The sequence below is a fragment of the Orycteropus afer genome, unplaced genomic scaffold, assembly GCF_000298275.1.
Source record: "Orycteropus afer afer isolate SDZICR_OR568_19922 unplaced genomic scaffold, OryAfe1.0 scaffold00806, whole genome shotgun sequence".
Lineage (NCBI taxonomy): Eukaryota > Metazoa > Chordata > Mammalia > Tubulidentata > Orycteropodidae > Orycteropus > Orycteropus afer.
Window position 1 is genome coordinate 597,464 of NW_006922393.1, and position 8,434 is coordinate 605,897.

General features: G+C 36.3%; 1 pseudogene; it reads right to left on the minus strand.

Annotated features, from left to right (window-relative positions):
- LOC103211861 overlaps window positions 1-8,044 on the minus strand; it is a 20,248-nt pseudogene extending 12,204 nt beyond the window's left edge.
- Between the last annotated feature and the right edge of the window lie 390 nt (window positions 8,045-8,434).

The following is an 8,434-nucleotide window of genomic DNA, read 5'->3' on the forward strand; positions in this document are numbered from 1 at the left end:
GAAGTGCAGCCAGAATGCTCCTTGGAAGCAAGAGTGGCCAGACTTCGTCCCACCTACTTTGGTTATATTGTAAGAAGGGACCATTCCCTGGAGAAGTATGTCATGCTTGGTAGGGTAGAGGGTCAACGAAAGAGGGGGAGGCCTTCAACAAGATGGATTGATACGGTGGCTGTGATGATGGGCTCAAGTATAGCAGGGATTGTGGGGCTGGCGTGGGGTTGGTCAATGTTTCGTTCTGCTGTGTGTGGAGTCGCTATGAGTTGGAAACGACTCGACGGCACTTAACAACAACAACAACATCTTTATTTCCAGGTATGATGATCTGACTGTAATATATACTGGTCATTACTTAATTCAGTTGGCTCTTCATGCCAAAAAAATATGTTTTTTAATTTAATTCTCATTCATAAATTAAAAAAAAATGCTACAGTATAATATTTTCTGGGAAAATCTGTTCATTTATCAACCTGAACAGAGACATTCTTTTTCTTTTTACTTTTGTTTAACATAAATCTTTCCAGCATATTTTACATTCTATCAATACATCAATTTATTATTCGGTTAGAGTATGAAAACTTTTTTTTTTTTTTTTTTTTTTTTTTTTTTTTTTTTGTATTACATCTTTTCCTAGCATATTACTTACTATCTTTTTACATATTGTCCTTACATACTAATCAATTAGGTGGCATTTTCTTCTCTGGACTGTGTTAGCCTTTTCATTGTCATTTATTCTTTTTTTTTTAAAAATAAACTTTATTCTAGTTTAATTTGAGTTCCTATAGTCATTTAAAATAATCATCACTTTTACTTGCAAATGACTGATATTTAGACTTAGGTATGTTTCCAGTTTCTGGAACCATTGCTTCCTTTGTGGGTTACTTGTCATAGACACTGCCCAATGGGGCAGGACTATTTGGATTACTGACAAATGTTGGGAACATTGAGAATTAGTTTTTGTTAACACAGTTTTATTTTGGTTCCTCTGTTGCACTAATACAATGAAATGACTGAGAAGATTACAATTTTTTTTTTATCATTAGTCTTTTCTGATTTGTCCATAAGCCTAGACCTAGAATATTTATCCTCTATCTCTCATTTCTCATATTGTCTTCAAAAATCACTACAATTAAATATGCTTACAAAACAGAAATACTAATATAATATAGAAAGGTGCAATGAACAACTAACAAACAAATCTATGTGATGAAGCCAATATATTATATATTTTGCAATATTTAAAACGAAAGCAGATCAACAGTGAATAGAAGATCAACAGTGTTGTATGTATAATTATTTCTTTACAATGAAAAAGTCCCCCCTTTTTTTTCTTGTAACACTATTTCATGTTACTCTTACTGACCCTTCATAGATTCATACTTCATACATTCCATGTTCTGATATTAATGAATGTTTACAGCTGTTTCCCCTCACACACACACACACACACCCATTGCGAGATGGCAAGACTTCATCTCAGGAACTTTGGACATGTTATCAAGAGAGCCAGTTCCTGGAGAAGGATATTCTGCTTGGTAAAGTAGACGGACAATAAAAAGAAGATGACTGTCAATGAGATGAATTGCAAGAGTGGCTGCTCAAACATACAAATGATTTTGAGGATGATGCAACAGCAGGCAGTGTTTTCTTCTGTTGTACATAGAGTCTCTATAAGAAGTATCTTGGCTGCACCTAATAATAACAACAAAATGTAGATTCTTCTACTTGTTCTCATCTACATATACACTTAAACTTTGCCATATAGCAATATGCCTATACCCTTCCGTATGTCCTCAAACACAAAATTTTTACTTTGGTTGAGCTGTGCTCAATACATTCACCTTCTATGTCACTTTCCCCATCTCCAAAAAATAGCAAATTTATTTGATTTAAATCATGGGAATTGCCAGAAATTCAAGCCATTCAGCAGAGGACATGGAACAAAGGATATCCTTGCTGAACTCAGATATATCTTAGTTGAAAATGGAGAATACCAGAAAGATGTTTGCATGTGTTTTATTGATTATGCAAAGGCATTCAACTGTGCAGATTATAACCAATTATGGATAACATTGTGAAGAACAGGAATTCAAGAAAACTTAATTGTGCTCATGCTGAACCTATACGAAGTCCAAGGGACAGTTGTTTACACAGAACAAGGGGATACTAACCTCACTGCCACCAAGTAGATTCCAACTCATAGAGACCCTATATGACAGAGTAGAACTGCTCCATGGGGTTTCTAGGGCTGTAAATCTTTATGGAAACAGACTGCCATGTCTTTTTCCCACAGTGTGGCTGGTGGGATTGGACCACCGACTTTTGGCTTAGCAGCTGAAAGCCTTAACCATTGCATCACCAGAACTCCCCAAGGAGATAGTTTTTTTTTTTTTTTTCAAGTCAGAAAAGATGTGCATTGGATTTGTTTCTTTCACCGTACTTGTTCAATCTGTATGCTGAGCAAATTATCCAAGGCTGAGCTATATGAAGAAGAATGAGGCATCAGGATTGGAGGAAGTCTTATCAACAACCTGTGATATGCAAATGACATAACTTTGCTTGCTGAAAGTGAAAAGGCCTTGAAACATTTACTGTTGAAGGTCAAAGACTATATAGTCTTCAGCATGAATTTCACCTCAACAGAAAGAAAACAAAAATCAGACCAATAAGAAACATCATGATAAAAGATTGAAGAAAAAAGATTGAAGTTGTCAAGGATTTCCTTTTACATGGGTGCACAATCAATGCTAATGGAAGCAGCAGTCAAGAAATTGAATGATATATTGCATTGCGAAAATCTGCTGTAAAAGACCTTTTATTTTTTTAATGTATTTTATTGAAATATAATTTATGTACAGTGAAATATACAAAAGTGACATGGGTCAATGCATATTTTTTTTTTTTAATTTGGCAGTGTTCCGTTCCCTCTCCTCCCACCCCTGCAACCAACAAAGAAAGTTTCCCTACATATACAAACCTTTCCTTAACCCTCCACAACAAGGAACTAATACTATATTTGTCCTGCTGTGATTGACTTGTTTCACTCAGCATAATGTCCTCCAAGTTCATCCATATTATTCGGTGTTTTGCAGACTCAACATTATTATTTATTGCTGCATAGCATTCCATTGTGTGTATGTACCATAGATTGGTCATCCACTCTTCCACTGAAGAGCATGTAGGTTGTTTCCATCTTTTTGCTACTGTAAATAGTGCTGCAATGAATATGAGTGTGCATATATCTGTTCCTGTCCTGGCTCTCATCTCTCTAGGATATATATCTAGTAATGGGATTGCTGGGTCAAATGGTATCTCCAATTCCAGCTTTCTAAGAAATCACCATATTGTTTTCCACAGTGGTTATATCACGTCATAGTCCCACCAGCAGTGTATGAGAGTCTCAGTCTCTCTGCATCCCCGCCAGCATTTGTTATTTCTGTCTCACTGAACCTTGCCGTCAGGGCTGTGGTGCGATGGTATCTCATTGTTATTTTGATTTGCATCTCTCTGATGGCCAATGATTGTGAGCATCTTGTCATGTATTAGCTGGCCACCTGAATATCCTCCTTGGTGAAGTGTCTATTCATGTCTTCTGCCCATTTTTCAGTTTGATTGTTAATTCCTTTGGTGTTGAGGCATTGGAGTTTTCTATAAATCTTAGAAATAAGTCCCTTGCCAGATATGTAATTATTGGCAAATATGAATTTGTTGCTGTCATTTTTATTATGTGCTTTTTCATGATGTTGATTTCTTTGTTTCATATAATTTTCTATTCTGAGCTTGTTTTGTTTATGAATCATGCTATCACTTCCTTCATTGCTATTGTTTTAGTATTTACTAAATATTTATGCTGGTCTTTTTTCTTTTGATATGAAGGTTTATCATTTTTCTTTGAGGTTACCCTGTGATTTATAGTTTTCTTCCCAAGTTTAGAGCAGTTCTTTATATCTTGTAGTTGTCTTGACTTCCCTACCATCTAGAAATTTTGTAATGACACAGTTTTTTTTTTTTTTTTTTCTTTTTTTCCCTCTTGGGTTTGTAGTTGTCCTCATTTGTCAATTGATGTCTCTGATTCCCTGTATATAATCCTATGGGCTTCTTTACTTTGGATGCTTCCATAGCTGGGTTGGTTTCTGGGTTACATCATTATGTGTGTTAAGGGTCAGTTGTTTGTTATTGTTGCTTCTCTGTCCAAAGGGCTCCCTTTAGCATCTCCTACAAGGTTGGTCTAGTTTTAACAAATTCCCTTAATTTCTGTTTATCTGGAAATGTCCTAATTTCACCATCATATTTGAGGGACAATTTACCTGAGTATATAATTATTGGTTGGAAATTTTTCTCTTTCAGGTTTTCTGTATACCATCCCATTTTCTTCTCACTTGAATTGTTTCTGAGCAGATATCTGAGCTTAGTCTTATTGGTTGCCCCTTGTAGGTAACTTTTCATTTCACCCATGCTTCCTTCAGGATTCTTTCTTTGTCTTTGGTTTTAGTGAGTTTGATGATGATATGTCTTGGTGATTTTCTTTTGGGTTCTATCCTGTTTGGGGTTTGTTGGACTTCCTGAATGGATATATTCTTATCTTTCATCATACCAGGAAAATTCTTCTCCAACAAATCTTCGACAATTTTCTCTGTGGTTTTATTTGTCTCTTCCCATTCTGGAATTCTGATGACACATATGTTACTCCGTTTGATGGTATCCCAGATGAACGTTAGGCTTTCTTCATTTTGTCTTGATCTTTTTTTCTGATTGATCCCTTTTCAAAGAAGCATTCAGGTATTTGCTTTCAATCACACCAATTCTGTCTTCCATTGATTCAATTCTGCTCCTTTGCTCATTCAATGTCTTACCTATTTCTGAAAATCTAGGATTAATCTCCTGGATTTCTGTGTGTAGATTTTGTATCATTTCTAATTTTTCATTTATTTTGTCATTTTGTTCTTATATTGTATTTCAAAATTGTTATAGGGTTTTCTCTGTGTTTTCCTTGATCTGCCTTTCAATTTGTTGAAAATACCTAAATATGATTGTTTTGAATTCCTTATTAGGGAGTTCCAATGCTGCATCTTCCTCCAGGATGTGTTTTGGGTCTGTATCCTGGTCCCTTGTTTCTCCTGCTTTATCTTGCTTCTTTGTGTGGACTGTGATGCTCTGTTGTCCCCAAGCCATTGTGATGTTTTTGTGTTTACATTTAATTGGAGACTGTATGTTGGAGTGACTTGCCCATGATTTTTGTTTTCTTTGTATGTTAACTATGCAAGGATGGTACTGTGCTGTGCTCCTCTATTCACTAGTTGAAATCAGTTATACACTCACCACCTCTCTCCTTTCATGTTGTCAGTCTCTCGAATGTCCCTCCTGACCTTGGGAACCAGAGCCGATTCTTAGGTCCCTGGAATCCAGATGAGAATGCTGTCACTTTAAAATACAAACTTGTTGCCACTTGTAAAGGTTCAAAATGGCTGTGTCCTCAGTCACTTTAAATATCCAATATTGCTGTGTCCTTGGTCACTTTAAATATGCAAAATGGCTGCCACATGTAAACAATCAAAATGGCTGCCCACTCCAGATAGTAGAAAGTCAACAGCGCAGGTTGTCTCTCTCCTTGCTGTTTTCCATCCTAGTCATAGGCCTCTAGTGCAGTTGTCCCTGCAGCCCTTGGGGACCAGTGTTGATCTGTAGGTCAATTCTCAGGTCCCAACACCACTTGGAAATATTCAGGCTGTTGGCGCTGTCAGGGTAGCTGACAGTCCGCAGCTCTGACCATTTCTGTACTCACTGTTTTCATTTGGGTTTTTCCACTAGTTGGTGCCTGAACCACTCCTGTATAGTTCCTTTCAAAGCTCAGGAATCCAGGATTATCTTCTGTATCTCTGTCAATTGGTTTTTCTTTTCTTTGTTGAAGAGGGTCTGTGTTGCTTCTCTGCCTATTCCAACATCTTACCGGAAGTCCTAAAAGACCTTTTTAAAGTGATGAACAGCAATGATGTCATCATGAGGACTAAAGTTCATCTGACCCAAGCCTTAGTATTTCTTATTGCCTCATATGTATGGAAAAGTTGCTCAATGAATAAAGAAGACCAAAGAAGAATGAATTATTTTGCATTATTTTGTTGGCAAAGAATATTAAATATACTATGAACTTTCACAAGACTGAATAAATCTGTCTTGGATGAGTAAAACCAGAACACTCCTTAGAAGCAAAGATGGTGAGACTTCATCTCCCATACTTTGATCTTTTTATCAGAATGGCCCAGTCCTTGAAGATGAGCATCATGCTTAGAAAAGTAGATGGGCAATGAAAAAGAGGAAAGTCTGCAATAAGATAGGGGCACAGTGGTTGCAACTATGATCACAAATGTTGCAATGACTGTAATAATCATTCAGGACCTGGGAATGTTTCTTTCTATCATATATTGGCTCACTATGAGTTGGATTGACTCCATGGGCCCTAACAACAACAATGATCTAAAGTATACATTGCCTTCTACCACTCTTCTGCCTGATAACCATGAATGAACACTGGACTCTGTATAATGAACACTGGACTTTTCTTCTTATAAAAAAAAAAATGGATCATATAATTTTGTCTATTTATATGCTTCATTTGTTTCACTTTGCATTTTTCACTCTTTGTCTACCCACACTATAATGTGTTTCATGAAATCATCATTGCTCTTTATGGTTGCAAAATATTCTGTTTTATGTACCTCAATTTGCATATCCATTCATCTGTTGATAGACACTTTAGTTGTTTCCATTTATTTGCTATTGTGAATAAAGCAGCAATGAATGCAGGAGTATATATGTCGGCTCATATCTTTTTTTTTTTTTTTTTTTTAGGTTTTTACAGTATATATCTATGTAGATCAAGTGGTGTAGTAGTGGTTAAGATATTTGGCTGCTAACCATAAGATCTGTGGTTCTAACCCACCAGCAGCTCCTCACAAGAAAGTTGGGGCAGTCTCTTTCTGTAAATATTTACAGCCTTGGAAACCCGAATGGGGTTGCTATGAGTCAAAATTGACTCAATGACAGTGAGTTTTGTTTTTTTGGTTTTGTGATGTTAATAATATTATTTAATAATTTCCTTATTCTGTTGGGTCACAAAAATTTCCATCTCTTCTAGTCAGTTAACCAGGTAGGTGTCTTTAAAATTTCTTGTCATAAACAAGTAAGCTCATTCAGGGCTGCATCCATCTGTTGAAACGTCTCACTGAGTCTTCCATCAATTCCTGGAGCTTTTTTTTTTTTTGGCCAATTCCTTCAGTGCAGCTTGGACTTCTTCCTTCAGTACCATTGGTTTTTGATCATATACTACTTCCTGAAATAGTTGGACATCGACCAATTCTTCTTTATATAGTGACTATATTACTCCTTCCACCTTTTGATGTTTCCTTCATCATTCAGTATTTTGAATGATGAATCTTTCATGGAATCTTTCAATATTGCAAGTCAAAGCTTGATTTTTTTCTTCAGTTCTTTTAGCTTGAGAAATGCTGAATGCGTTCTTCCTTTTTGGTTTCCTAACTCCAAGTCTTTGCATTTTTCATTATAATATTTACTTTGTTTTCTTGAGTTGACCTTTGAAATCCTCTGTTCAGATCTTTCATTTCAACATTTCTTCCATTCAGTTTAGCTATTTTCTCTTCAAGAGCAAGTTTCAAAATCTCTTCTAACATCCATTTTGTTCTTTTCTTCCTTTCTTGTCTTTTTAATGACTCATATGTGATGCTTTTGATGTCATCCCACAACTCATCTGGTCTTCAGTCATTGATTTTCAATGCATCAAATCTATTCTTTAGATGGTCTTTTTATTCAGGTGAGATATAATCATGGTTGTATTTTGGTTTTTGTGCACTTATTTTAATTTTCTTCATGGATCTCCATGAAGTTTTCCAGTAAGATATCAGACAGAGTGTCAGTGCTATTCATAAGCTTTTCAGTTGCCACTTTTTCCCCCCAGAGGTGGATGGCCTCCTCTTCTTCACAATCTACCTTTGTCTAGCAGCTTCTCTGTAATTTGTCCACCATGATTGACCATGCTGATATTTGAAACACCAGCAGCATAACCCCCAGCCTTACAACAACACACAAGCTACCACAGCACAACAAACTCACAGGAGAGTGGTAGATGAAAAACAAAACTCATTGTTGTTGAGTCAGATCTGACTCATAGAGACTCCACTTTGGGCTTCAGAGGCAGTCCCACTATGGAAGTAGATTGCCCAATCTTCCTTCCAAGGAGTGGCTGATGGATCAAATGCCTTAGACACTATGCCACCAGAGTTCACAGATGGATCATTGGGTAATACTATTTCTAATTTTTTTAGATACAGTGCTATACAATTGTGAATAGTGGTTGTGGTATTTTACAGTCCCACAAGAAATGGATAAGAATTTTAATTTCCCCACATTCTCGTCAACATTTGTT